This window comes from Denticeps clupeoides, unplaced genomic scaffold, assembly GCF_900700375.1.
Source record: "Denticeps clupeoides unplaced genomic scaffold, fDenClu1.1, whole genome shotgun sequence".
Classification (NCBI taxonomy): Eukaryota; Metazoa; Chordata; class Actinopteri; order Clupeiformes; family Denticipitidae; genus Denticeps; species Denticeps clupeoides.
Genome location: NW_021629973.1, coordinates 1 through 27,657, shown reverse-complemented (window position 1 = coordinate 27,657; position 27,657 = coordinate 1). Strand labels below are relative to the sequence as shown.

General features: G+C 38.7%; 33 pseudogenes; all 33 read right to left on the bottom strand.

Annotated features, from left to right (window-relative positions):
• Positions 1-29: 29 nt before the first annotated feature.
• Positions 30-148, bottom strand: LOC114778662 (uncharacterized; annotated as a pseudogene).
• Positions 149-943: 795 nt separating this feature from the next.
• On the bottom strand, positions 944-1,062 carry LOC114778683 (uncharacterized; annotated as a pseudogene).
• Positions 1,063-2,061: 999 nt separating this feature from the next.
• On the bottom strand, positions 2,062-2,180 carry LOC114778661 (uncharacterized; annotated as a pseudogene).
• A 1,078-nt stretch (positions 2,181-3,258) lies between these two features.
• LOC114778660 (uncharacterized) lies at positions 3,259-3,377 on the bottom strand (annotated as a pseudogene).
• Positions 3,378-4,174: 797 nt separating this feature from the next.
• Positions 4,175-4,293, bottom strand: LOC114778682 (uncharacterized; annotated as a pseudogene).
• Positions 4,294-4,732: 439 nt separating this feature from the next.
• On the bottom strand, positions 4,733-4,851 carry LOC114778659 (uncharacterized; annotated as a pseudogene).
• Positions 4,852-5,364: 513 nt separating this feature from the next.
• On the bottom strand, positions 5,365-5,483 carry LOC114778657 (uncharacterized; annotated as a pseudogene).
• Positions 5,484-5,924: 441 nt separating this feature from the next.
• LOC114778658 (uncharacterized) lies at positions 5,925-6,043 on the bottom strand (annotated as a pseudogene).
• Positions 6,044-6,841: 798 nt separating this feature from the next.
• On the bottom strand, positions 6,842-6,960 carry LOC114778681 (uncharacterized; annotated as a pseudogene).
• A 441-nt stretch (positions 6,961-7,401) lies between these two features.
• LOC114778656 (uncharacterized) lies at positions 7,402-7,520 on the bottom strand (annotated as a pseudogene).
• A 1,074-nt stretch (positions 7,521-8,594) lies between these two features.
• Positions 8,595-8,713, bottom strand: LOC114778655 (uncharacterized; annotated as a pseudogene).
• Positions 8,714-9,509: 796 nt separating this feature from the next.
• LOC114778679 (uncharacterized) lies at positions 9,510-9,628 on the bottom strand (annotated as a pseudogene).
• Positions 9,629-10,068: 440 nt separating this feature from the next.
• Positions 10,069-10,187, bottom strand: LOC114778654 (uncharacterized; annotated as a pseudogene).
• Positions 10,188-10,984: 797 nt separating this feature from the next.
• On the bottom strand, positions 10,985-11,103 carry LOC114778678 (uncharacterized; annotated as a pseudogene).
• A 160-nt stretch (positions 11,104-11,263) lies between these two features.
• On the bottom strand, positions 11,264-11,382 carry LOC114778653 (uncharacterized; annotated as a pseudogene).
• A 1,075-nt stretch (positions 11,383-12,457) lies between these two features.
• On the bottom strand, positions 12,458-12,576 carry LOC114778645 (uncharacterized; annotated as a pseudogene).
• An 800-nt stretch (positions 12,577-13,376) lies between these two features.
• Positions 13,377-13,495, bottom strand: LOC114778652 (uncharacterized; annotated as a pseudogene).
• Positions 13,496-14,292: 797 nt separating this feature from the next.
• Positions 14,293-14,411, bottom strand: LOC114778676 (uncharacterized; annotated as a pseudogene).
• Positions 14,412-14,851: 440 nt separating this feature from the next.
• LOC114778650 (uncharacterized) lies at positions 14,852-14,970 on the bottom strand (annotated as a pseudogene).
• Positions 14,971-15,765: 795 nt separating this feature from the next.
• Positions 15,766-15,884, bottom strand: LOC114778675 (uncharacterized; annotated as a pseudogene).
• A 441-nt stretch (positions 15,885-16,325) lies between these two features.
• LOC114778649 (uncharacterized) lies at positions 16,326-16,444 on the bottom strand (annotated as a pseudogene).
• A 1,350-nt stretch (positions 16,445-17,794) lies between these two features.
• LOC114778674 (uncharacterized) lies at positions 17,795-17,913 on the bottom strand (annotated as a pseudogene).
• Positions 17,914-18,353: 440 nt separating this feature from the next.
• On the bottom strand, positions 18,354-18,472 carry LOC114778648 (uncharacterized; annotated as a pseudogene).
• A 798-nt stretch (positions 18,473-19,270) lies between these two features.
• On the bottom strand, positions 19,271-19,389 carry LOC114778673 (uncharacterized; annotated as a pseudogene).
• Positions 19,390-20,111: 722 nt separating this feature from the next.
• Positions 20,112-20,230, bottom strand: LOC114778647 (uncharacterized; annotated as a pseudogene).
• A 1,360-nt stretch (positions 20,231-21,590) lies between these two features.
• LOC114778672 (uncharacterized) lies at positions 21,591-21,709 on the bottom strand (annotated as a pseudogene).
• Positions 21,710-22,149: 440 nt separating this feature from the next.
• Positions 22,150-22,268, bottom strand: LOC114778646 (uncharacterized; annotated as a pseudogene).
• Positions 22,269-23,066: 798 nt separating this feature from the next.
• On the bottom strand, positions 23,067-23,185 carry LOC114778671 (uncharacterized; annotated as a pseudogene).
• A 720-nt stretch (positions 23,186-23,905) lies between these two features.
• Positions 23,906-24,024, bottom strand: LOC114778670 (uncharacterized; annotated as a pseudogene).
• Positions 24,025-24,464: 440 nt separating this feature from the next.
• On the bottom strand, positions 24,465-24,583 carry LOC114778688 (uncharacterized; annotated as a pseudogene).
• A 1,078-nt stretch (positions 24,584-25,661) lies between these two features.
• Positions 25,662-25,780, bottom strand: LOC114778680 (uncharacterized; annotated as a pseudogene).
• Positions 25,781-26,576: 796 nt separating this feature from the next.
• LOC114778669 (uncharacterized) lies at positions 26,577-26,695 on the bottom strand (annotated as a pseudogene).
• Positions 26,696-27,135: 440 nt separating this feature from the next.
• LOC114778668 (uncharacterized) lies at positions 27,136-27,254 on the bottom strand (annotated as a pseudogene).
• Between the last annotated feature and the right edge of the window lie 403 nt (positions 27,255-27,657).

The following is a 27,657-nucleotide window of genomic DNA, read 5'->3' as shown; positions in this document are numbered from 1 at the left end:
TTTCATTTTAAAAGTTTTTCAATAGTTAAAGCTTACAGCACCTGGTATTCCCAGGTAGTCTCCCATCCAAGTACTAACCAGGCCCAAGCCTTCTTAGCTTCTGAGATCAGACAAGATTGGGCATTCTTCAGCTGGTTTGTCTGTACACAAACTCTGCTTGAAAATCTTGAACTTTAAACTAAAGGGGCTTGAACACATATCAAAGAGTGAAAACTCCCGCTTTACTGTCAAATTATGATGGAGAAAAGGCAAAAAGTTGGAGTGGTAAGCTTTTATTTGCAATACAACAAATAAAGTGCACACCTTCTAGAGGCAATGCAATACTGGGTCGATGAATGGAGCGGATGGAGCAGGCCCTATTGCCGACTCCCTGTTCTAAAAATCCGCTTAATATGACATATCAGATATTAAATTGACATCAGGGTGCGTAGCACCTGAAGGCCGAGGGCTGGAAAATCCCACCTAATCGATTCAGCTCCAAGCCTGTGAATGATCGTTGTAGAGCACACACAGACAAAGAAACCTGAAGAGAAGTTTAAAAAAAAAAAAAAAAAGAAAAAAGGCGGGAAAACATATCAAAGAAAGAAAATACCCCTTAACTTACTTAAAAAAAGGTAACAAAGTGATGTAAATACTTTCATTTTAAAAGTTTAACAATAGTTAAAACTTACAGCACCTGGCATTCCCACGTAGTCTCCCATCCAAGTACTAACCAGGCCCAAGCCTTCTTAGCTTCTGAGATCAGACAAGATTGGGCAATCTTCTGCTGGCATGTCTGTTAGCAAACTCTGCTTGAAAATCTTGGACTTTAAACAAAAGGGCTTTGAAAACATTATAAAGTGCGAAAACTCCCGCTTTACTGTCAAATTATGATGGAGAAAAGGCTAAAAAAGCTAACAAAGCCATGTAAATACTTTCATTTTAAAAGTTTTTCAATAGTTAAAGCTTACAGCACCTGGTATTCCCAGGTAGTCTCCCATCCAAGTACTAACCAGGCCCAAGCCTTCTTAGCTTCTGAGATCAAACAAGATTGGGCATTCTTCAGCTGGTTTGTCCGTACACAAACTCTGCTTGAAAATCTTGAACTTTAAACCAAAAGGGCTTTGAAAACATTATAAAGTGCGAAAACTCCCGCTTTACTGTCAAATTATGATGGAGAAAAGGCAAAAAAAGCTAACAAAGCCATGTAAATACTTTCATTTTAAAAGTTTTTCAATAGTTAAAGCTTACAGTACCTGGTATTCCCACGTAGTCTCCCATCCAAGTACTAACCAGGCCCAAGCCTTCATAGCTTCTGAGATCAGACAAGAATGGGCATTCTTCAGCTGGTTTGTCCGTACACAAACTCTGCTTGAAAATCTTGAACTTTAAACCAAAGGGGCTTGAACACATATCAAAGAGTGAAAACTCCCGCTTTACTGTCAAATTATGATGGAGAAAAGGCAAAAAAAGCTAACAAAGCCATGTAAATACTTTCATTTTAAAAGTTTTTCAATAGTTAAAGCTTACAGCACCTGGTATTCCCAGGTAGTCTCCCATCCAAGTACTAACCAGGCCCAAGCCTTCTTAGCTTCTGAGATCAACAAGATTGGGCATTCTTCAGCTGGTTTGTCCGTACACAAACTCTGCTTGAAAATCTTGAACTTTAAACCAAAAGGGCTTTGAAAACATTATAAAGTGCAAAAACTCCCGCTTTACTGTCAAATTATGATGGAGAAAAGGCAAAAAAAGCTAACAAAGCCATGTAAATACTTTCATTTTAAAAGTTTTTCAATAGTTAAAGCTTACAGTACCTGGTATTCCCACGTAGTCTGCCCATCCAAGTACTAACCAGGCCCAAGCCTTCATAGCTTCTGAGATAAGACAAGAATGGGCATTCTTCAGCTGGTTTGTCCGTACACAAACTCTGCTTGAAAATCTTTAACTTTAAACCAAAGGGGCTTGAACACATATCAAAGAGTGAAAACTCCCGCTTTACTGTCAAATTATGATGGAGAAAAGGCAAAAAAAGCTAACAAAGCCATGTAAATACTTTCATTTTAAAAGTTTTTCAATAGTTAAAGCTTACAGCACCTGGTATTCCCAGGTAGTCTCCCATCCAAGTACTAACCAGGCCCAAGCCTTCTTAGCTTCTGAGATCAGACAAGATTGGGCATTCTTCAGCTGGTTTGTCTGTACACAAACTCTGCTTGAAAATCTTGAACTTTAAACCTAAAGGGGCTTGAACACATATCAAAGAGTGAAAACTCCCGCTTTACTGTCAAATTATGATGGAGAAAAGGCAAAAAGTTGGAGTGGTAAGCTTTTATTTGCAATACAACAAATAAAGTGCACACCTTCTAGAGGCAATGCAATACTGGGTCGATGAATGGAGCGGATGGAGCAGGCCCTATTGCCGACTCCCTGTTCTAAAAATCCGCTTAATATGACATATCAGATATTAAATTGACATCAGGGTGCGTAGCACCTGAAGGCCGAGGGCTGGAAAATCCCACCTAATCGATTCAGCTCCAAGCCTGTGAATGATCGTTGTAGAGCACACACAGACAAAGAAACCTGAAGAGAAGTTTAAAAAAAAAAAAAAAAAAAAGAAAAAAGGCGGGAAAACATATCAAAGAAAGAAAATACCCCTTAACTTACTTAAAAAAAGGTAACAAAGTGATGTAAATACTTTCATTTTAAAAGTTTAACAATAGTTAAAACTTACAGCACCTGGCATTCCCACGTAGTCTCCCATCCAAGTACTAACCAGGCCCAAGCCTTCTTAGCTTCTGAGATCAGACAAGATTGGGCAATCTTCTGCTGGCATGTCTGTTAGCAAACTCTGCTTGAAAATCTTGGACTTTAAACAAAAGGGCTTTGAAAACATTATAAAGTGCGAAAACTCCCGCTTTACTGTCAAATTATGATGGAGAAAAGGCTAAAAAAGCTAACAAAGCCATGTAAATACTTTCATTTTAAAAGTTTTTCAATAGTTAAAGCTTACAGCACCTGGTATTCCCACGTAGTCTCCCATCCAAGTACTAACCAGGCCCAAGCCTTCATAGCTTCTGAGATAAGACAAGAATGGGCATTCTTCAGCTGGTTTGTCCGTACACAAACTCTGCTTGAAAATCTTTAACTTTAAACCAAAGGGGCTTGAACACATATCAAAGAGTGAAAACTCCCGCTTTACTGTCAAATTATGATGGAGAAAAGGCAAAAAAAGCTAACAAAGCCATGTAAATACTTTCATTTTAAAAGTTTTTCAATAGTTAAAGCTTACAGCACCTGGTATTCCCAGGTAGTCTCCCATCCAAGTACTAACCAGGCCCAAGCCTTCTTAGCTTCTGAGATCAGACAAGATTGGGCATTCTTCAGCTGGTTTGTCTGTACACAAACTCTGCTTGAAAATCTTGAACTTTAAACTAAAGGGGCTTGAACACATATCAAAGAGTGAAAACTCCCGCTTTACTGTCAAATTATGATGGAGAAAAGGCAAAAAGTTGGAGTGGTAAGCTTTTATTTGCAATACAACAAATAAAGTGCACACCTTCTAGAGGCAATGCAATACTGGGTCGATGAATGGAGCGGATGGAGCAGGCCCTATTGCCGACTCCCTGTTCTAAAAATCCGCTTAATATGACATATCAGATATTAAATTGACATCAGGGTGCGTAGCACCTGAAGGCCGAGGGCTGGAAAATCCCACCTAATCGATTCAGCTCCAAGCCTGTGAATGATCGTTGTAGAGCACACACAGACAAAGAAACCTGAAGAGAAGTTTAAAAAAAAAAAAAAAAAAAGAAAAAAGGCGGGAAAACATATCAAAGAAAGAAAATACCCCTTAACTTACTTAAAAAAAGGTAACAAAGTGATGTAAATACTTTCATTTTAAAAGTTTAACAATAGTTAAAACTTACAGCACCTGGCATTCCCACGTAGTCTCCCATCCAAGTACTAACCAGGCCCAAGCCTTCTTAGCTTCTGAGATCAGACAAGATTGGGCAATCTTCTGCTGGCATGTCTGTTAGCAAACTCTGCTTGAAAATCTTGGACTTTAAACAAAAGGGCTTTGAAAACATTATAAAGTGCGAAAACTCCCGCTTTACTGTCAAATTATGATGGAGAAAAGGCTAAAAAAGCTAACAAAGCCATGTAAATACTTTCATTTTAAAAGTTTTTCAATAGTTAAAGCTTACAGCACCTGGTATTCCCAGGTAGTCTCCCATCCAAGTACTAACCAGGCCCAAGCCTTCTTAGCTTCTGAGATCAAACAAGATTGGGCATTCTTCAGCTGGTTTGTCCGTACACAAACTCTGCTTGAAAATCTTGAACTTTAAACCAAAAGGGCTTTGAAAACATTATAAAGTGCAAAACTCCCGCTTTACTGTCAAATTATGATGGAGAAAAGGCAAAAAAAGCTAACAAAGCCATGTAAATACTTTCATTTTAAAAGTTTTTCAATAGTTAAAGCTTACAGTACCTGGTATTCCCAGGTAGTCTCCCATCCAAGTACTAACCAGGCCCAAGCCTTCATAGCTTCTGAGATCAGACAAGAATGGGCATTCTTCAGCTGGTTTGTCCGTACACAAACTCTGCTTGAAAATCTTTAACTTTAAACCAAAGGGGCTTGAACACATATCAAAGAGTGAAAACTCCCGCTTTACTGTCAAATTATGATGGAGAAAAGGCAAAAAAAGCTAACAAAGCCATGTAAATACTTTCATTTTAAAAGTTTTTCAATAGTTAAAGCTTACAGCACCTGGTATTCCCAGGTAGTCTCCCATCCAAGTACTAACCAGGCCCAAGCCTTCTTAGCTTCTGAGATCAGACAAGATTGGGCATTCTTCAGCTGGTTTGTCTGTACACAAACTCTGCTTGAAAATCTTGAACTTTAAACCAAAGGGGCTTGAACACATATCAAAGAGTGAAAACTCCCGCTTTACTGTCAAATTATGATGGAGAAAAGGCAAAAAGTTGGAGTGGTAAGCTTTTATTTGCAATACAACAAATAAAGTGCACACCTTCTAGAGGCAATGCAATACTGGGTCGATGAATGGAGCGGATGGAGCAGGCCCTATTGCCGACTCCCTGTTCTAAAAATCCGCTTAATATGACATATCAGATATTAAATTGACATCAGGGTGCGTAGCACCTGAAGGCCGAGGGCTGGAAAATCCCACCTAATCGATTCAGCTCCAAGCCTGTGAATGATCGTTGTAGAGCACACACAGACAAAGAAACCTGAAGAGAAGTTTAAAAAAAAAAAAAAGAAAAAAGGCGGGAAAACATATCAAAGAAAGAAAATACCCCTTAACTTACTTAAAAAAAGGTAACAAAGTGATGTAAATACTTTCATTTTAAAAGTTTTTCAATAGTTAAAGCTTACAGCACCTGGTATTCCCAGGTAGTCTCCCATCCAAGTACTAACCAGGCCCAAGCCTTCTTAGCTTCTGAGATCAGACAAGATTGGGCATTCTTCAGCTGGTTTGTCCGTACACAAACTCTGCTTGAAAATCTTGAACTTTAAACCAAAAGGGCTTTGAAAACATTATAAAGTGCGAAAACTCCCGCTTTACTGTCAAATTATGATGGAGAAAAGGCAAAAAAAGCTAACAAAGCCATGTAAATACTTTCATTTTAAAAGTTTTTCAATAGTTAAAGCTTACAGCTACCTGGTATTCCCAGGTAGTCTCCCATCCAAGTACTAACCAGGCCCAAGCCTTCATAGCTTCTGAGATCAGACAAGAATGGGCATTCTTCAGCTGGTTTGTCCGTACACAAACTCTGCTTGAAAATCTTTAACTTTAAACCAAAGGGGCTTGAACACATATCAAAGAGTGAAAACTCCCGCTTTACTGTCAAATTATGATGGAGAAAAGGCAAAAAAAGCTAACAAAGCCATGTAAATACTTTCATTTTAAAAGTTTTTCAATAGTTAAAGCTTACAGCACCTGGTATTCCCAGGTAGTCTCCCATCCAAGTACTAACCAGGCCCAAGCCTTCTTAGCTTCTGAGATCAGACAAGATTGGGCATTCTTCAGCTGGTTTGTCTGTACACAAACTCTGCTTGAAAATCTTGAACTTTAAACCTAAAGGGGCTTGAACACATATCAAAGAGTGAAAACTCCCGCTTTACTGTCAAATTATGATGGAGAAAAGGCAAAAAGTTGGAGTGGTAAGCTTTTATTTGCAATACAACAAATAAAGTGCACACCTTCTAGAGGCAATGCAATACTGGGTCGATGAATGGAGCGGATGGAGCAGGCCCTATTGCCGACTCCCTGTTCTAAAAATCCGCTTAATATGACATATCAGATATTAAATTGACATCAGGGTGCGTAGCACCTGAAGGCCGAGGGCTGGAAAATCCCACCTAATCGATTCAGCTCCAAGCCTGTGAATGATCGTTGTAGAGCACACACAGACAAAGAAACCTGAAGAGAAGTTTAAAAAAAAAAAAAAAAAAAGAAAAAAGGCGGGAAAACATATCAAAGAAAGAAAATACCCCTTAACTTACTTAAAAAAAGGTAACAAAGTGATGTAAATACTTTCATTTTAAAAGTTTAACAATAGTTAAAACTTACAGCACCTGGCATTCCCACGTAGTCTCCCATCCAAGTACTAACCAGGCCCAAGCCTTCTTAGCTTCTGAGATCAGACAAGATTGGGCAATCTTCTGCTGGCATGTCTGTAAGCAAACTCTGCTTGAAAATCTTGGACTTTAAACAAAAGGGCTTTGAAAACATTATAAAGTGCGAAAACTCCCGCTTTACTGTCAAATTATGATGGAGAAAAGGCTAAAAAAGCTAACAAAGCCATGTAAATACTTTCATTTTAAAAGTTTTTCAATAGTTAAAGCTTACAGCACCTGGTATTCCCAGGTAGTCTCCCATCCAAGTACTAACCAGGCCCAAGCCTTCTTAGCTTCTGAGATCAAACAAGATTGGGCATTCTTCAGCTGGTTTGTCCGTACACAAACTCTGCTTGAAAATCTTGAACTTTAAACCAAAAGGGCTTTGAAAACATTATAAAGTGCAAAAACTCCCGCTTTACTGTCAAATTATGATGGAGAAAAGGCAAAAAAAGCTAACAAAGCCATGTAAATACTTTCATTTTAAAAGTTTTTCAATAGTTAAAGCTTACAGTACCTGGTATTCCCACGGTAGTCTCCCATCCAAGTACTAACCAGGCCCAAGCCTTCATAGCTTCTGAGATCAGACAAGAATGGGCATTCTTCAGCTGGTTTGTCCGTACACAAACTCTGCTTGAAAATCTTTAACTTTAAACCAAAGGGGCTTGAACACATATCAAAGAGTGAAAACTCCCGCTTTACTGTCAAATTATGATGGAGAAAAGGCAAAAAAAGCTAACAAAGCCATGTAAATACTTTCATTTTAAAAGTTTTTCAATAGTTAAAGCTTACAGCACCTGGTATTCCCAGGTAGTCTCCCATCCAAGTACTAACCAGGCCCAAGCCTTCTTAGCTTCTGAGATCAGACAAGATTGGGCATTCTTCAGCTGGTTTGTCTGTACACAAACTCTGCTTGAAAATCTTGAACTTTAAACCTAAAGGGGCTTGAACACATATCAAAGAGTGAAAACTCCCGCTTTACTGTCAAATTATGATGGAGAAAAGGCAAAAAGTTGGAGTGGTAAGCTTTTATTTGCAATACAACAAATAAAGTGCACACCTTCTAGAGGCAATGCAATACTGGGTCGATGAATGGAGCGGATGGAGCAGGCCCTATTGCCGACTCCCTGTTCTAAAAATCCGCTTAATATGACATATCAGATATTAAATTGACATCAGGGTGCGTAGCACCTGAAGGCCGAGGGCTGGAAAATCCCACCTAATCGATTCAGCTCCAAGCCTGTGAATGATCGTTGTAGAGCACACACAGACAAAGAAACCTGAAGAGAAGTTTAAAAAAAAAAAAAAAAAAGAAAAAAGGCGGGAAAACATATCAAAGAAAGAAAATACCCCTTAACTTACTTAAAAAAGGTAACAAAGTGATGTAAATACTTTCATTTTAAAAGTTTAACAATAGTTAAAACTTACAGCACCTGGCATTCCCACGTAGTCTCCCATCCAAGTACTAACCAGGCCCAAGCCTTCTTAGCTTCTGAGATCAGACAAGATTGGGCAATCTTCTGCTGGCATGTCTGTTAGCAAACTCTGCTTGAAAATCTTGGACTTTAAACAAAAGGGCTTTGAAAACATTATAAAGTGCGAAAACTCCCGCTTTACTGTCAAATTATGATGGAGAAAAGGCTAAAAAAGCTAACAAAGCCATGTAAATACTTTCATTTTAAAAGTTTTTCAATAGTTAAAGCTTACAGTACCTGGTATTCCCAGGTAGTCTCCCATCCAAGTACTAACCAGGCCCAAGCCTTCATAGCTTCTGAGATAAGACAAGAATGGGCATTCTTCAGCTGGTTTGTCCGTACACAAACTCTGCTTGAAATCTTTAACTTTAAACCAAAGGGGCTTGAACACATATCAAAGAGTGAAAACTCCCGCTTTACTGTCAAATTATGATGGAGAAAAGGCAAAAAAAGCTAACAAAGCCATGTAAATACTTTCATTTTAAAAGTTTTTCAATAGTTAAAGCTTACAGCACCTGGTATTCCCAGGTAGTCTCCCATCCAAGTACTAACCAGGCCCAAGCCTTCTTAGCTTCTGAGATCAGACAAGATTGGGCATTCTTCAGCTGGTTTGTCTGTACACAAACTCTGCTTGAAAATCTTGAACTTTAAACCAAAGGGGCTTGAACACATATCAAAGAGTGAAAACTCCCGCTTTACTGTCAAATTATGATGGAGAAAAGGCAAAAAGTTGGAGTGGTAAGCTTTTATTTGCAATACAACAAATAAAGTGCACACCTTCTAGAGGCAATGCAATACTGGGTCGATGAATGGAGCGGATGGAGCAGGCCCTATTGCCGACTCCCTGTTCTAAAAATCCGCTTAATATGACATATCAGATATTAAATTGACATCAGGGTGCGTAGCACCTGAAGGCCGAGGGCTGGAAAATCCCACCTAATCGATTCAGCTCCAAGCCTGTGAATGATCGTTGTAGAGCACACACAGACAAAGAAACCTGAAGAGAAGTTTAAAAAAAAAAAAAAAAAAGAAAAAAGGCGGGAAAACATATCAAAGAAAGAAAATACCCCTTAACTTACTTAAAAAAAGGTAACAAAGTGATGTAAATACTTTCATTTTAAAAGTTTAACAATAGTTAAAACTTACAGCACCTGGCATTCCCACGTAGTCTCCCATCCAAGTACTAACCAGGCCCAAGCCTTCTTAGCTTCTGAGATCAGACAAGATTGGGCAATCTTCTGCTGGCATGTCTGTTAGCAAACTCTGCTTGAAAATCTTGGACTTTAAACAAAAGGGCTTTGAAAACATTATAAAGTGCGAAAACTCCCGCTTTACTGTCAAATTATGATGGAGAAAAGGCTAAAAAAGCTAACAAAGCCATGTAAATACTTTCATTTTAAAAGTTTTTCAATAGTTAAAGCTTACAGCACCTGGTATTCCCAGGTAGTCTCCCATCCAAGTACTAACCAGGCCCAAGCCTTCTTAGCTTCTGAGATCAAACAAGATTGGGCATTCTTCAGCTGGTTTGTCCGTACACAAACTCTGCTTGAAAATCTTGAACTTTAAACCAAAAGGGCTTTGAAAACATTATAAAGTGCAAAAACTCCCGCTTTACTGTCAAATTATGATGGAGAAAAGGCAAAAAAAGCTAACAAAGCCATGTAAATACTTTCATTTTAAAAGTTTTTCAATAGTTAAAGCTTACAGTACCTGGTATTCCCACGTAGTCTCCCATCCAAGTACTAACCAGGCCCAAGCCTTCATAGCTTCTGAGATAAGACAAGAATGGGCATTCTTCAGCTGGTTTGTCCGTACACAAACTCTGCTTGAAAATCTTTAACTTTAAACCAAAGGGGCTTGAACACATATCAAAGAGTGAAAACTCCCGCTTTACTGTCAAATTATGATGGAGAAAAGGCAAAAAAAGCTAACAAAGCCATGTAAATACTTTCATTTTAAAAGTTTTTCAATAGTTAAAGCTTACAGCACCTGGTATTCCCAGGTAGTCTCCCATCCAAGTACTAACCAGGCCCAAGCCTTCTTAGCTTCTGAGATCAGACAAGATTGGGCATTCTTCAGCTGGTTTGTCTGTACACAAACTCTGCTTGAAAATCTTGAACTTTAAACCTAAAGGGGCTTGAACACATATCAAAGAGTGAAAACTCCCGCTTTACTGTCAAATTATGATGGAGAAAAGGCAAAAAGTTGGAGTGGTAAGCTTTTATTTGCAATACAACAAATAAAGTGCACACCTTCTAGAGGCAATGCAATACTGGGTCGATGAATGGAGCGGATGGAGCAGGCCCTATTGCCGACTCCCTGTTCTAAAAATCCGCTTAATATGACATATCAGATATTAAATTGACATCAGGGTGCGTAGCACCTGAAGGCCGAGGGCTGGAAAATCCCACCTAATCGATTCAGCTCCAAGCCTGTGAATGATCGTTGTAGAGCACACACAGACAAAGAAACCTGAAGAGAAGTTTAAAAAAAAAAAAAAAAAAGAAAAAAGGCGGGAAAACATATCAAAGAAAGAAAATACCCCTTAACTTACTTAAAAAAAGGTAACAAAGTGATGTAAATACTTTCATTTTAAAAGTTTAACAATAGTTAAAGCTTACAGCACCTGGCATTCCCACGTAGTCTCCCATCCAAGTACTAACCAGGCCCAAGCCTTCTTAGCTTCTGAGATCAGACAAGATTGGGCAATCTTCTGCTGGCATGTCTGTTAGCAAACTCTGCTTGAAAATCTTGGACTTTAAACAAAAGGGCTTTGAAAACATTATAAAGTGCGAAAACTCCCGCTTTACTGTCAAATTATGATGGAGAAAAGGCTAAAAAAGCTAACAAAGCCATGTAAATACTTTCATTTTAAAAGTTTTTCAATAGTTAAAGCTTACAGCACCTGGTATTCCCAGGTAGTCTCCCATCCAAGTACTAACCAGGCCCAAGCCTTCTTAGCTTCTGAGATCAAACAAGATTGGGCATTCTTCAGCTGGTTTGTCCGTACACAAACTCTGCTTGAAAATCTTTAACTTTAAACCAAAGGGGCTTGAACACATATCAAAGAGTGAAAACTCCCGCTTTACTGTCAAATTATGATGGAGAAAAGGCAAAAAAAGCTAACAAAGCCATGTAAATACTTTCATTTTAAAAGTTTTTCAATAGTTAAAGCTTACAGCACCTGGTATTCCCAGGTAGTCTCCCATCCAAGTACTAACCAGGCCCAAGCCTTCTTAGCTTCTGAGATCAGACAAGATTGGGCATTCTTCAGCTGGTTTGTCTGTACACAAACTCTGCTTGAAAATCTTGAACTTTAAACCAAAGGGGCTTGAACACATATCAAAGAGTGAAAACTCCCGCTTTACTGTCAAATTATGATGGAGAAAAGGCAAAAAGTTGGAGTGGTAAGCTTTTATTTGCAATACAACAAATAAAGTGCACACCTTCTAGAGGCAATGCAATACTGGGTCGATGAATGGAGCGGATGGAGCAGGCCCTATTGCCGACTCCCTGTTCTAAAAATCCGCTTAATATGACATATCAGATATTAAATTGACATCAGGGTGCGTAGCACCTGAAGGCCGAGGGCTGGAAAATCCCACCTAATCGATTCAGCTCCAAGCCTGTGAATGATCGTTGTAGAGCACACACAGACAAAGAAACCTGAAGAGAAGTTTAAAAAAAAAAAAAAAAAAAGAAAAAAGGCGGGAAAACATATCAAAGAAAGAAAATACCCCTTAACTTACTTAAAAAAAGGTAACAAAGTGATGTAAATACTTTCATTTTAAAAGTTTAACAATAGTTAAAACTTACAGCACCTGGCATTCCCACGTAGTCTCCCATCCAAGTACTAACCAGGCCCAAGCCTTCTTAGCTTCTGAGATCAGACAAGATTGGGCAATCTTCTGCTGGCATGTCTGTTAGCAAACTCTGCTTGAAAATCTTGGACTTTAAACAAAAGGGCTTTGAAAACATTATAAAGTGCGAAAACTCCCGCTTTACTGTCAAATTATGATGGAGAAAAGGCTAAAAAGCTAACAAAGCCATGTAAATACTTTCATTTTAAAAGTTTTTCAATAGTTAAAGCTTACAGCACCTGGTATTCCCAGGTAGTCTCCCATCCAAGTACTAACCAGGCCCAAGCCTTCATAGCTTCTGAGATCAGACAAGAATGGGCATTCTTCAGCTGGTTTGTCCGTACACAAACTCTGCTTGAAAATCTTTAACTTTAAACCAAAGGGGCTTGAACACATATCAAAGAGTGAAAACTCCCGCTTTACTGTCAAATTATGATGGAGAAAAGGCAAAAAAAGCTAACAAAGCCATGTAAATACTTTCATTTTAAAAGTTTTTCAATAGTTAAAGCTTACAGCACCTGGTATTCCCAGGTAGTCTCCCATCCAAGTACTAACCAGGCCCAAGCCTTCTTAGCTTCTGAGATCAGACAAGATTGGGCATTCTTCAGCTGGTTTGTCCGTACACAAACTCTGCTTGAAAATCTTTAACTTTAAACCAAAGGGGCTTGAACACATATCAAAGAGTGAAAACTCCCGCTTTACTGTCAAATTATGATGGAGAAAAGGCAAAAAGTTGGAGTGGTAAGCTTTTATTTGCAATACAACAAATAAAGTGCACACCTTCTAGAGGCAATGCAATACTGGGTCGATGAATGGAGCGGATGGAGCAGGCCCTATTGCCGACTCCCTGTTCTAAAAATCCGCTTAATATGACATATCAGATATTAAATTGACATCAGGGTGCGTAGCACCTGAAGGCCGAGGGCTGGAAAATCCCACCTAATCGATTCAGCTCCAAGCCTGTGAATGATCGTTGTAGAGCACACACAGACAAAGAAACCTGAAGAGAAGTTTAAAAAAAAAAAAAAAAAAAAAAGAAAAAAGGCGGGAAAACATATCAAAGAAAGAAAATACCCCTTAACTTACTTAAAAAAAGGTAACAAAGTGATGTAAATACTTTCATTTTAAAAGTTTAACAATAGTTAAAGCTTACAGCACCTGGCATTCCCACGTAGTCTCCCATCCAAGTACTAACCAGGCCCAAGCCTTCATAGCTTCTGAGATCAGACAAGAATGGGCATTCTTCAGCTGGTTTGTCCGTACACAAACTCTGCTTGAAAATCTTTAACTTTAAACCAAAGGGGCTTTGAACACATATCAAGAGTGAAAACTCCCGCTTTACTGTCAAATTATGATGGAGAAAAGGCAAAAAAAGCTAACAAAGCCATGTAAATACTTTCATTTTAAAAGTTTTTCAATAGTTAAAGCTTACAGCACCTGGTATTCCCAGGTAGTCTCCCATCCAAGTACTAACCAGGCCCAAGCCTTCTTAGCTTCTGAGATCAGACAAGATTGGGCATTCTTCAGCTGGTTTGTCTGTACACAAACTCTGCTTGAAAATCTTGAACTTTAAACCAAAGGGGCTTGAACACATATCAAAGAGTGAAAACTCCCGCTTTACTGTCAAATTATGATGGAGAAAAGGCAAAAAGTTGGAGTGGTAAGCTTTTATTTGCAATACAACAAATAAAGTGCACACCTTCTAGAGGCAATGCAATACTGGGTCGATGAATGGAGCGGATGGAGCAGGCCCTATTGCCGACTCCCTGTTCTAAAAATCCGCTTAATATGACATATCAGATATTAAATTGACATCAGGGTGCGTAGCACCTGAAGGCCGAGGGCTGGAAAATCCCACCTAATCGATTCAGCTCCAAGCCTGTGAATGATCGTTGTAGAGCACACACAGACAAAGAAACCCGAAGAGAAGTTTAAAAAAAAAAAAAAAAAAAGAAAAAAGGCGGGAAAACATATCAAAGAAAGAAAATACCCCTTAACTTACTTAAAAAAAGGTAACAAAGTGATGTAAATACTTTCATTTTAAAAGTTTAACAATAGTTAAAACTTACAGCACCTGGCATTCCCACGTAGTCTCCCATCCAAGTACTAACCAGGCCCAAGCCTTCTTAGCTTCTGAGATCAGACAAGATTGGGCAATCTTCTGCTGGCATGTCTGTTAGCAAACTCTGCTTGAAAATCTTGGACTTTAAACAAAAGGGCTTTGAAAACATTATAAAGTGCGAAAACTCCCGCTTTACTGTCAAATTATGATGGAGAAAAGGCTAAAAAAGCTAACAAAGCCATGTAAATACTTTCATTTTAAAAGTTTTTCAATAGTTAAAGCTTACAGCACCTGGTATTCCCAGGTAGTCTCCCATCCAAGTACTAACCAGGCCCAAGCCTTCTTAGCTTCTGAGATCAAACAAGATTGGGCATTCTTCAGCTGGTTTGTCCGTACACAAACTCTGCTTGAAAATCTTGAACTTTAAACCAAAAGGGCTTTGAAAACATTATAAAGTGCAAAAACTCCCGCTTTACTGTCAAATTATGATGGAGAAAAGGCAAAAAAAGCTAACAAAGCCATGTAAATACTCTCATTTTAAAAGTTTTTCAATAGTTAAAGCTTACAGTACCTGGTATTCCCACGTAGTCTCCCATCCAAGTACTAACCAGGCCCAAGCCTTCATAGCTTCTGAGATAAGACAAGAATGGGCATTCTTCAGCTGGTTTGTCCGTACACAAACTCTGCTTGAAAATCTTTAACTTTAAACCAAAGGGGCTTGAACACATATCAAAGAGTGAAAACTCCCGCTTTACTGTCAAATTATGATGGAGAAAAGGCAAAAAAAGCTAACAAAGCCATGTAAATACTTTCATTTTAAAAGTTTTTCAATAGTTAAAGCTTACAGCACCTGGTATTCCCAGGTAGTCTCCCATCCAAGTACTAACCAGGCCCAAGCCTTCTTAGCTTCTGAGATCAGACAAGATTGGGCATTCTTCAGCTGGTTTGTCTGTACACAAACTCTGCTTGAAAATCTTGAACTTTAAACCCAAAGGGGCTTGAACACATATCAAAGAGTGAAAACTCCCGCTTTACTGTCAAATTATGATGGAGAAAAGGCAAAAAGTTGGAGTGGTAAGCTTTTATTTGCAATACAACAAATAAAGTGCACACCTTCTAGAGGCAATGCAATACTGGGTCGATGAATGGAGCGGATGGAGCAGGCCCTATTGCCGACTCCCTGTTCTAAAAATCCGCTTAATATGACATATCAGATATTAAATTGACATCAGGGTGCGTAGCACCTGAAGGCCGAGGGCTGGAAAATCCCACCTAATCGATTCAGCTCCAAGCCTGTGAATGATCGTTGTAGAGCACACACAGACAAAGAAACCTGAAGAGAAGTTTAAAAAAAAAAAAAAAAGAAAAAAAGGCGGGAAAACATATCAAAGAAAGAAAATACCCCTTAACTTACTTAAAAAAGGTAACAAAGTGATGTAAATACTTTCATTTTAAAAGTTTAACAATAGTTAAAACTTACAGCACCTGGCATTCCCACGTAGTCTCCCATCCAAGTACTAACCAGGCCCAAGCCTTCTTAGCTTCTGAGATCAGACAAGATTGGGCAATCTTCTGCTGGCATGTCTGTTAGCAAACTCTGCTTGAAAATCTTGGACTTTAAACAAAAGGGCTTTGAAAACATTATAAAGTGCGAAAACTCCCGCTTTACTGTCAAATTATGATGGAGAAAAGGCTAAAAAAGCTAACAAAGCCATGTAAATACTTTCATTTTAAAAGTTTTTCAATAGTTAAAGCTTACAGCACCTGGTATTCCCAGGTAGTCTCCCATCCAAGTACTAACCAGGCCCAAGCCTTCTTAGCTTCTGAGATCAAACAAGATTGGGCATTCTTCAGCTGGTTTGTCCGTACACAAACTCTGCTTGAAAATCTTGAACTTTAAACCAAAAGGGCTTTGAAAACATTATAAAGTGCAAAAACTCCCGCTTTACTGTCAAATTATGATGGAGAAAAGGCAAAAAAAGCTAACAAAGCCATGTAAATACTTTCATTTTAAAAGTTTTTCAATAGTTAAAGCTTACAGCACCTGGTATTCCCAAGGTAGTCTCCCATCCAAGTACTAACCAGGCCCAAGCCTTCATAGCTTCTGAGATAAGACAAGAATGGGCATTCTTCAGCTGGTTTGTCCGTACACAAACTCTGCTTGAAAATCTTTAACTTTAAACCAAAGGGGCTTGAACACATATCAAAGAGTGAAAACTCCCGCTTTACTGTCAAATTATGATGGAGAAAAGGCAAAAAAAGCTAACAAAGCCATGTAAATACTTTCATTTTAAAAGTTTTTCAATAGTTAAAGCTTACAGCACCTGGTATTCCCAGGTAGTCTCCCATCCAAGTACTAACCAGGCCCAAGCCTTCTTAGCTTCTGAGATCAGACAAGATTGGGCATTCTTCAGCTGGTTTGTCTGTACACAAACTCTGCTTGAAAATCTTGAACTTTAAACCTAAAGGGGCTTGAACACATATCAAAGAGTGAAAACTCCCGCTTTACTGTCAAATTATGATGGAGAAAAGGCAAAAAGTTGGAGTGGTAAGCTTTTATTTGCAATACAACAAATAAAGTGCACACCTTCTAGAGGCAATGCAATACTGGGTCGATGAATGGAGCGGATGGAGCAGGCCCTATTGCCGACTCCCTGTTCTAAAAATCCGCTTAATATGACATATCAGATATTAAATTGACATCAGGGTGCGTAGCACCTGAAGGCCGAGGGCTGGAAAATCCCACCTAATCGATTCAGCTCCAAGCCTGTGAATGATCGTTGTAGAGCACACACAGACAAAGAAACCTGAAGAGAAGTTTAAAAAAAAAAAAAAAAAGAAAAAAGGCGGGAAAACATATCAAAGAAAGAAAATACCCCTTAACTTACTTAAAAAAAGGTAACAAAGTGATGTAAATACTTTCATTTTAAAAGTTTAACAATAGTTAAAACTTACAGCACCTGGCATTCCCACGTAGTCTCCCATCCAAGTACTAACCAGGCCCAAGCCTTCTTAGCTTCTGAGATCAGACAAGATTGGGCAATCTTCTGCTGGCATGTCTGTAGCAAACTCTGCTTGAAAATCTTGGACTTTAAACAAAAGGGCTTTGAAAACATTATAAAGTGCGAAAACTCCCGCTTTACTGTCAAATTATGATGGAGAAAAGGCTAAAAAAGCTAACAAAGCCATGTAAATACTTTCATTTTAAAAGTTTTTCAATAGTTAAAGCTTACAGCACCTGGTATTCCCAGGTAGTCTCCCATCCAAGTACTAACCAGGCCCAAGCCTTCTTAGCTTCTGAGATAAGACAAGATTGGGCATTCTTCAGCTGGTTTGTCCGTACACAAACTCTGCTTGAAAATCTTGAACTTTAAACCAAAGGGCTTTGAAAACATTATAAAGTGCAAAACTCCCGCTTTACTGTCAAATTATGATGGAGAAAAGGCAAAAAAAGCTAACAAAGCCATGTAAATACTTTCATTTTAAAAGTTTTTCAATAGTTAAAGCTTACAGCACCTGGTATTCCCAGGTAGTCTCCCATCCAAGTACTAACCAGGCCCAAGCCTTCTTAGCTTCTGAGATCAGACAAGATTGGGCATTCTTCAGCTGGCTTGTCTGTAGCAAACTCTGCTTGAAAATCTTGACTTTAAACAAAAGGGCTTTGAAAACATTATAAAGTGCGAAAACTCCCGCTTTACTGTCAAATTATGATGGAGAAAAGGCTAAAAAAGCTAACAAAGCCATGTAAATACTTTCATTTTAAAAGTTTTTCAATAGTTAAAGCTTACAGCACCTGGTATTCCCAGGTAGTCTCCCATCCAAGTACTAACCAGGCCCAAGCCTTCTTAGCTTCTGAGATCAAACAAGATTGGGCATTCTTCAGCTGGTTTGTCCGTACACAAACTCTGCTTGAAAATCTTGAACTTTAAACCAAAAGGGCTTTGAAAACATTATAAAGTGCAAAAACTCCCGCTTTACTGTCAAATTATGATGGAGAAAAGGCAAAAAAAGCTAACAAAGCCATGTAAATACTTTCATTTTAAAAGTTTTTCAATAGTTAAAGCTTACAGTACCTGGTATTCCCACGTAGTCTCCCATCCAAGTACTAACCAGGCCCAAGCCTTCATAGCTTCTGAGATAAGACAAGAATGGGCATTCTTCAGCTGGTTTGTCCGTACACAAACTCTGCTTGAAAATCTTTAACTTTAAACCAAAGGGGCTTGAACACATATCAAAGAGTGAAAACTCCCGCTTTACTGTCAAATTATGATGGAGAAAAGGCAAAAAAAGCTAACAAAGCCATGTAAATACTTTCATTTTAAAAGTTTTTCAATAGTTAAAGCTTACAGCACCTGGTATTCCCAGGTAGTCTCCCATCCAAGTACTAACCAGGCCCAAGCCTTCTTAGCTTCTGAGATCAGACAAGATTGGGCATTCTTCAGCTGGTTTGTCTGTACACAAACTCTGCTTGAAAATCTTGAACTTTAAACCTAAAGGGGCTTGAACACATATCAAAGAGTGAAAACTCCCGCTTTACTGTCAAATTATGATGGAGAAAAGGCAAAAAGTTGGAGTGGTAAGCTTTTATTTGCAATACAACAAATAAAGTGCACACCTTCTAGAGGCAATGCAATACTGGGTCGATGAATGGAGCGGATGGAGCAGGCCCTATTGCCGACTCCCTGTTCCAAAAATCCGCTTAATATGACATATCAGATATTAAATTGACATCAGGGTGCGTAGCACCTGAAGGCCGAGGGCTGGAAAATCCCACCTAATCGATTCAGCTCCAAGCCTGTGAATGATCGTTGTAGAGCACACACAGACAAAGAAACCTGAAGAGAAGTTTAAAAAAAAAAAAAAAAAAAGAAAAAAGGCGGGAAAACATATCAAAGAAAGAAAATACCCCTTAACTTACTTAAAAAAAGGTAACAAAGTGATGTAAATACTTTCATTTTAAAAGTTTAACAATAGTTAAAGCTTACAGCACCTGGCATTCCCACGTAGTCTCCCATCCAAGTACTAACCAGGCCCAAGCCTTCTTAGCTTCTGAGATCAGACAAGATTGGGCAATCTTCTGCTGGCATGTCTGTTAGCAAACTCTGCTTGAAAATCTTGGACTTTAAACAAAAGGGCTTTGAAAACATTATAAAGTGCGAAAACTCCCGCTTTACTGTCAAATTATGATGGAGAAAAGGCTAAAAAAGCTAACAAAGCCATGTAAATACTTTCATTTTAAAAGTTTTTCAATAGTTAAAGCTTACAGCACCTGGTATTCCCAGGTAGTCTCCCATCCAAGTACTAACCAGGCCCAAGCCTTCTTAGCTTCTGAGATCAAACAAGATTGGGCATTCTTCAGCTGGTTTGTCCGTACACAAACTCTGCTTGAAAATCTTGAACTTTAAACCAAAAGGGCTTTGAAAACATTATAAAGTGCAAAAACTCCCGCTTTACTGTCAAATTATGATGGAGAAAAGGCAAAAAAAGCTAACAAAGCCATGTAAATACTCTCATTTTAAAAGTTTTTCAATAGTTAAAGCTTACAGTACCTGGTATTCCCACGTAGTCTCCCATCCAAGTACTAACCAGGCCCAAGCCTTCTTAGCTTCTGAGATCAAGACAAGATTGGGCATTCTTCAGCTGGTTGTCCGTACACAAACTCTGCTTGAAAATCTTGAACTTTAAACCAAAAGGGCTTTGAAAACATTATAAAGTGCGAAAACTCCCGCTTTACTGTCAAATTATGATGGAGAAAAGGCAAAAAAAGCTAACAAAGCCATGTAAATACTTTCATTTTAAAAGTTTTTCAATAGTTAAAGCTTACAGTACCTGGTATTCCCACGGTAGTCTCCCATCCAAGTACTAACCAGGCCCAAGCCTTCATTAGCTTCTGAGATCAGACAAGAATGGGCATTCTTCAGCTGGTTTGTCCGTACACAAACTCTGCTTGAAAATCTTTAACTTTAAACCAAAGGGGCTTGAACACATATCAAAGAGTGAAAACTCCCGCTTTACTGTCAAATTATGATGGAGAAAAGGCAAAAAAAGCTAACAAAGCCATGTAAATACTTTCATTTTAAAAGTTTTTCAATAGTTAAAGCTTACAGCACCTGGTATTCCCAGGTAGTCTCCCATCCAAGTACTAACCAGGCCCAAGCCTTCTTAGCTTCTGAGATCAGACAAGATTGGGCATTCTTCAGCTGGTTTGTCTGTACACAAACTCTGCTTGAAAATCTTGAACTTTAAACCTAAAGGGGCTTGAACACATATCAAAGAGTGAAAACTCCCGCTTTACTGTCAAATTATGATGGAGAAAAGGCAAAAAGTTGGAGTGGTAAGCTTTTATTTGCAATACAACAAATAAAGTGCACACCTTCTAGAGGCAATGCAATACTGGGTCGATGAATGGAGCGGATGGAGCAGGCCCTATTGCCGACTCCCTGTTCTAAAAATCCGCTTAATATGACATATCAGATATTAAATTGACATCAGGGTGCGTAGCACCTGAAGGCCGAGGGCTGGAAAATCCCACCTAATCGATTCAGCTCCAAGCCTGTGAATGATCGTTGTAGAGCACACACAGACAAAGAAACCTGAAGAGAAGTTTAAAAAAAAAAAAAAAAAAAAAGAAAAAAGGCGGGAAAACATATCAAAGAAAGAAAATACCCCTTAACTTACTTAAAAAAAGGTAACAAAGTGATGTAAATACTTTCATTTTAAAAGTTTAACAATAGTTAAAACTTACAGCACCTGGCATTCCCACGTAGTCTCCCATCCAAGTACTAACCAGGCCCAAGCCTTCTTAGCTTCTGAGATCAGACAAGATTGGGCAATCTTCTGCTGGCATGTCTGTTAGCAAACTCTGCTTGAAAATCTTGGACTTTAAACAAAAGGGCTTTGAAAACATTATAAAGTGCGAAAACTCCCGCTTTACTGTCAAATTATGATGGAGAAAAGGCAAAAAAAAGCTAACAAAGCCATGTAAATACTTTCATTTTAAAAGTTTTTCAATAGTTAAAGCTTACAGCACCTGGTATTCCCAGGTAGTCTCCCATCCAAGTACTAACCAGGCCCAAGCCTTCTAGCTTCTGAGATCAGACAAGATTGGGCATTCTTCAGCTGGTTTGTCCGTACACAAACTCTGCTTGAAAATCTTGAACTTTAAACCAAAGGGCTTTGAAAACATTATAAAGTGCAAAAACTCCCGCTTTACTGTCAAATTATGATGGAGAAAAGGCAAAAAAAAGCTAACAAAGCCATGTAAATACTTTCATTTTAAAAGTTTTTCAATAGTTAAAGCTTACAGCACCTGGTATTCCCAGGTAGTCTCCCATCCAAGTACTAACCAGGCCCAAGCCTTCATAGCTTCTGAGATCAGACAAGATTGGGCATTCTTCAGCTGGTTTGTCCGTACACAAACTCTGCTTGAAAAATCTTGAACTTTAAACCAAAGGGGCTTGAACACATATCAAAGAGTGAAAACTCCCGCTTTACTGTCAAATTATGATGGAGAAAAGGCAAAAAAAGCTAACAAAGCCATGTAAATACTTTCATTTTAAAAGTTTTTCAATAGTTAAAGCTTACAGCACCTGGTATTCCCAGGTAGTCTCCCATCCAAGTACTAACCAGGCCCAAGCCTTCTTAGCTTCTGAGATCAAACAAGATTGGGCATTCTTCAGCTGGTTTGTCCGTACACAAACTCTGCTTGAAAATCTTGAACTTTAAACCAAAAGGGCTTTGAAAACATTATAAAGTGCGAAAACTCCCGCTTTACTGTCAAATTATGATGGAGAAAAGGCAAAAAAAGCTAACAAAGCCATGTAAATACTTTCATTTTAAAAGTTTTTCAATAGTTAAAGCTTACAGTACCTGGTATTCCCAGGTAGTCTCCCATCCAAGTACTAACCAGGCCCAAGCCTTCATAGCTTCTGAGATCAGACAAGAATGGGCATTCTTCAGCTGGTTTGTCCGTACACAAACTCTGCTTGAAAATCTTTAACTTTAAACCAAAGGGGCTTGAACACATATCAAAGAGTGAAAACTCCCGCTTTACTGTCAAATTATGATGGAGAAAAGGCAAAAAAAGCTAACAAAGCCATGTAAATACTTTCATTTTAAAAGTTTTTCAATAGTTAAAGCTTACAGCACCTGGTATTCCCAGGTAGTCTCCCATCCAAGTACTAACCAGGCCCAAGCCTTCTTAGCTTCTGAGATCAGACAAGATTGGGCATTCTTCAGCTGGTTTGTCTGTACACAAACTCTGCTTGAAAATCTTGAACTTTAAACCAAAGGGGCTTGAACACATATCAAAGAGTGAAAACTCCCGCTTTACTGTCAAATTATGATGGAGAAAAGGCAAAAAGTTGGAGTGGTAAGCTTTTATTTGCAATACAACAAATAAAGTGCACACCTTCTAGAGGCAATGCAATACTGGGTCGATGAATGGAGCGGATGGAGCAGGCCCTATTGCCGACTCCCTGTTCTAAAAATCCGCTTAATATGACATATCAGATATTAAATTGACATCAGGGTGCGTAGCACCTGAAGGCCGAGGGCTGGAAAATCCCACCTAATCGATTCAGCTCCAAGCCTGTGAATGATCGTTGTAGAGCACACACAGACAAAGAAACCTGAAGAGAAGTTTAAAAAAAAAAAAAAAAAAAAAAAAAAAGGCGGGAAAACATATCAAAGAAAGAAAATACCCCTTAACTTACTTAAAAAAAGGTAACAAAGTGATGTAAATACTTTCATTTTAAAAGTTTAACAATAGTTAAAACTTACAGCACCTGGCATTCCCACGTAGTCTCCCATCCAAGTACTAACCAGGCCCAAGCCTTCTTAGCTTCTGAGATCAGACAAGATTGGGCAATCTTCTGCTGGCATGTCTGTTAGCAAACTCTGCTTGAAAATCTTGGACTTTAAACAAAAGGGCTTTGAAAACATTATAAAGTGCGAAAACTCCCGCTTTACTGTCAAATTATGATGGAGAAAAGGCTAAAAAAGCTAACAAAGCCATGTAAATACTTTCATTTTAAAAGTTTTTCAATAGTTAAAGCTTACAGCACCTGGTATTCCCAGGTAGTCTCCCATCCAAGTACTAACCAGGCCCAAGCCTTCTTAGCTTCTGAGATCAAACAAGATTGGGCATTCTTCAGCTGGTTTGTCCGTACACAAACTCTGCTTGAAAATCTTGAACTTTAAACCAAAAGGGCTTTGAAAACATTATAAAGTGCAAAAACTCCCGCTTTACTGTCAAATTATGATGGAGAAAAGGCAAAAAAAGCTAACAAAGCCATGTAAATACTTTCATTTTAAAAGTTTTTCAATAGTTAAAGCTTACAGTACCTGGTATTCCCAGGTAGTCTCCCATCCAAGTACTAACCAGGCCCAAGCCTTCATAGCTTCTGAGATCAGACAAGAATGGGCATTCTTCAGCTGGTTTGTCCGTACACAAACTCTGCTTGAAAATCTTTAACTTTAAACCAAAGGGGCTTGAACACATATCAAAGAGTGAAAACTCCCGCTTTACTGTCAAATTATGATGGAGAAAAGGCAAAAAAAGCTAACAAAGCCATGTAAATACTTTCATTTTAAAAGTTTTTCAATAGTTAAAGCTTACAGCACCTGGCATTCCCACGTAGTCTCCCATCCAAGTACTAACCAGGCCCAAGCCTTCTTAGCTTCTGAGATCAGACAAGATTGGGCAATCTTCTGCTGGCATGTCTGTTAGCAAACTCTGCTTGAAAATCTTGGACTTTAAACCAAAAGGGCTTTGAAAACATTATAAAGTGCGAAAACTCCCGCTTTACTGTCAAATTATGATGGAGAAAAGGCTAAAAAAGCTAACAAAGCCATGTAAATACTTTCATTTTAAAAGTTTTTCAATAGTTAAAGCTTACAGCACCTGGTATTCCCAGGTAGTCTCCCATCCAAGTACTAACCAGGCCCAAGCCTTCTTAGCTTCTGAGATCAAACAAGATTGGGCATTCTTCAGCTGGTTTGTCCGTACACAAACTCTGCTTGAAAATCTTGAACTTTAAACCAAAAGGGCTTTGAAAACATTATAAAGTGCAAAAACTCCCGCTTTACTGTCAAATTATGATGGAGAAAAGGCAAAAAAAGCTAACAAAGCCATGTAAATACTTTCATTTTAAAAGTTTTTCAATAGTTAAAGCTTACAGTACCTGGTATTCCCAGGTAGTCTCCCATCCAAGTACTAACCAGGCCCAAGCCTTCATAGCTTCTGAGATAAGACAAGAATGGGCATTCTTCAGCTGGTTTGTCCGTACACAAACTCTGCTTGAAAATCTTTAACTTTAAACCAAAGGGGCTTGAACACATATCAAAGAGTGAAAACTCCCGCTTTACTGTCAAATTATGATGGAGAAAAGGCAAAAAAAGCTAACAAAGCCATGTAAATACTTTCATTTTAAAAGTTTTTCAATAGTTAAAGCTTACAGCACCTGGTATTCCCAGGTAGTCTCCCATCCAAGTACTAACCAGGCCCAAGCCTTCTTAGCTTCTGAGATCAGACAAGATTGGGCATTCTTCAGCTGGTTTGTCTGTACACAAACTCTGCTTGAAAATCTTGAACTTTAAACCTAAAGGGGCTTGAACACATATCAAAGAGTGAAAACTCCCGCTTTACTGTCAAATTATGATGGAGAAAAGGCAAAAAGTTGGAGTGGTAAGCTTTTATTTGCAATACAACAAATAAAGTGCACACCTTCTAGAGGCAATGCAATACTGGGTCGATGAATGGAGCGGATGGAGCAGGCCCTATTGCCGACTCCCTGTTCTAAAAATCCGCTTAATATGACATATCAGATATTAAATTGACATCAGGGTGCGTAGCACCTGAAGGCCGAGGGCTGGAAAATCCCACCTAATCGATTCAGCTCCAAGCCTGTGAATGATCGTTGTAGAGCACACACAGACAAAGAAACCTGAAGAGAAGTTTAAAAAAAAAAAAAAAAAGAAAAAAGGCGGGAAAACATATCAAAGAAAGAAAATACCCCTTAACTTACTTAAAAAAAGGTAACAAAGTGATGTAAATACTTTCATTTTAAAAGTTTAACAATAGTTAAAACTTACAGCACCTGGCATTCCCACGTAGTCTCCCATCCAAGTACTAACCAGGCCCAAGCCTTCTTAGCTTCTGAGATCAGACAAGATTGGGCAATCTTCTGCTGGCATGTCTGTTAGCAAACTCTGCTTGAAAATCTTGGACTTTAAACAAAAGGGCTTTGAAAACATTATAAAGTGCGAAAACTCCCGCTTTACTGTCAAATTATGATGGAGAAAAGGCTAAAAAAAGCTAACAAAGCCATGTAAATACTTTCATTTTAAAAGTTTTTCAATAGTTAAAGCTTACAGTACCTGGTATTCCCAGGTAGTCTCCCATCCAAGTACTAACCAGGCCCAAGCCTTCATAGCTTCTGAGATCAAGACAAGAATTGGGCATTCTTCAGCTGGTTTGTCCGTACACAAACTCTGCTTGAAAATCTTTAACTTTAAACCAAAGGGGCTTGAACACATATCAAAGAGTGAAAACTCCCGCTTTACTGTCAAATTATGATGGAGAAAAGGCAAAAAAAGCTAACAAAGCCATGTAAATACTTTCATTTTAAAAGTTTTTCAATAGTTAAAGCTTACAGCACCTGGTATTCCCAGGTAGTCTCCCATCCAAGTACTAACCAGGCCCAAGCCTTCTTAGCTTCTGAGATCAGACAAGATTGGGCATTCTTCAGCTGGTTTGTCTGTACACAAACTCTGCTTGAAAATCTTGAACTTTAAACCTAAAGGGGCTTGAACACATATCAAAGAGTGAAAACTCCCGCTTTACTGTCAAATTATGATGGAGAAAAGGCAAAAAGTTGGAGTGGTAAGCTTTTATTTGCAATACAACAAATAAAGTGCACACCTTCTAGAGGCAATGCAATACTGGGTCGATGAATGGAGCGGATGGAGCAGGCCCTATTGCCGACTCCCTGTTCTAAAAATCCGCTTAATATGACATATCAGATATTAAATTGACATCAGGGTGCGTAGCACCTGAAGGCCGAGGGCTGGAAAATCCCACCTAATCGATTCAGCTCCAAGCCTGTGAATGATCGTTGTAGAGCACACACAGACAAAGAAACCTGAAGAGAAGTTTAAAAAAAAAAAAAAAAAGAAAAAAGGCGGGAAAACATATCAAAGAAAGAAAATACCCCTTAACTTACTTAAAAAAAGGTAACAAAGTGATGTAAATACTTTCATTTTAAAAGTTTAACAATAGTTAAAACTTACAGCACCTGGCATTCCCACGTAGTCTCCCATCCAAGTACTAACCAGGCCCAAGCCTTCTTAGCTTCTGAGATCAGACAAGATTGGGCAATCTTCTGCTGGCATGTCTGTTAGCAAACTCTGCTTGAAAATCTTGGACTTTAAACAAAAGGGCTTTGAAAACATTATAAAGTGCGAAAACTCCCGCTTTACTGTCAAATTATGATGGAGAAAAGGCTAAAAAAGCTAACAAAGCCATGTAAATACTTTCATTTTAAAAGTTTTTCAATAGTTAAAGCTTACAGCACCTGGTATTCCCAGGTAGTCTCCCATCCAAGTACTAACCAGGCCCAAGCCTTCTTAGCTTCTGAGATCAAACAAGATTGGGCATTCTTCAGCTGGTTTGTCCGTACACAAACTCTGCTTGAAAATCTTGAACTTTAAACCAAAAGGGCTTTGAAAACATTATAAAGTGCAAAAACTCCCGCTTTACTGTCAAATTATGATGGAGAAAAGGCAAAAAAAGCTAACAAAGCCATGTAAATACTTTCATTTTAAAAGTTTTTCAATAGTTAAAGCTTACAGTACCTGGTATTCCCACGTAGTCTGCCATCCAAGTACTAACCAGGCCCAAGCCTTCATAGCTTCTGAGATAAGACAAGAATGGGCATTCTTCAGCTGGTTTGTCCGTACACAAACTCTGCTTGAAAATCTTTAACTTTAAACCAAAGGGGCTTGAACACATATCAAAGAGTGAAAACTCCCGCTTTACTGTCAAATTATGATGGAGAAAAGGCAAAAAAAGCTAACAAAGCCATGTAAATACTTTCATTTTAAAAGTTTTTCAATAGTTAAAGCTTACAGCACCTGGTATTCCCAGGTAGTCTCCCATCCAAGTACTAACCAGGCCCAAGCCTTCTTAGCTTCTGAGATCAGACAAGATTGGGCATTCTTCAGCTGGTTTGTCTGTACACAAACTCTGCTTGAAAATCTTGAACTTTAAACTAAAGGGGCTTGAACACATATCAAAGAGTGAAAACTCCCGCTTTACTGTCAAATTATGATGGAGAAAAGGCAAAAAGTTGGAGTGGTAAGCTTTTATTTGCAATACAACAAATAAAGTGCACACCTTCTAGAGGCAATGCAATACTGGGTCGATGAATGGAGCGGATGGAGCAGGCCCTATTGCCGACTCCCTGTTCTAAAAATCCGCTTAATATGACATATCAGATATTAAATTGACATCAGGGTGCGTAGCACCTGAAGGCCGAGGGCTGGAAAATCCCACCTAATCGATTCAGCTCCAAGCCTGTGAATGATCGTTGTAGAGCACACACAGACAAAGAAACCTGAAGAGAAGTTTAAAAAAAAAAAAAA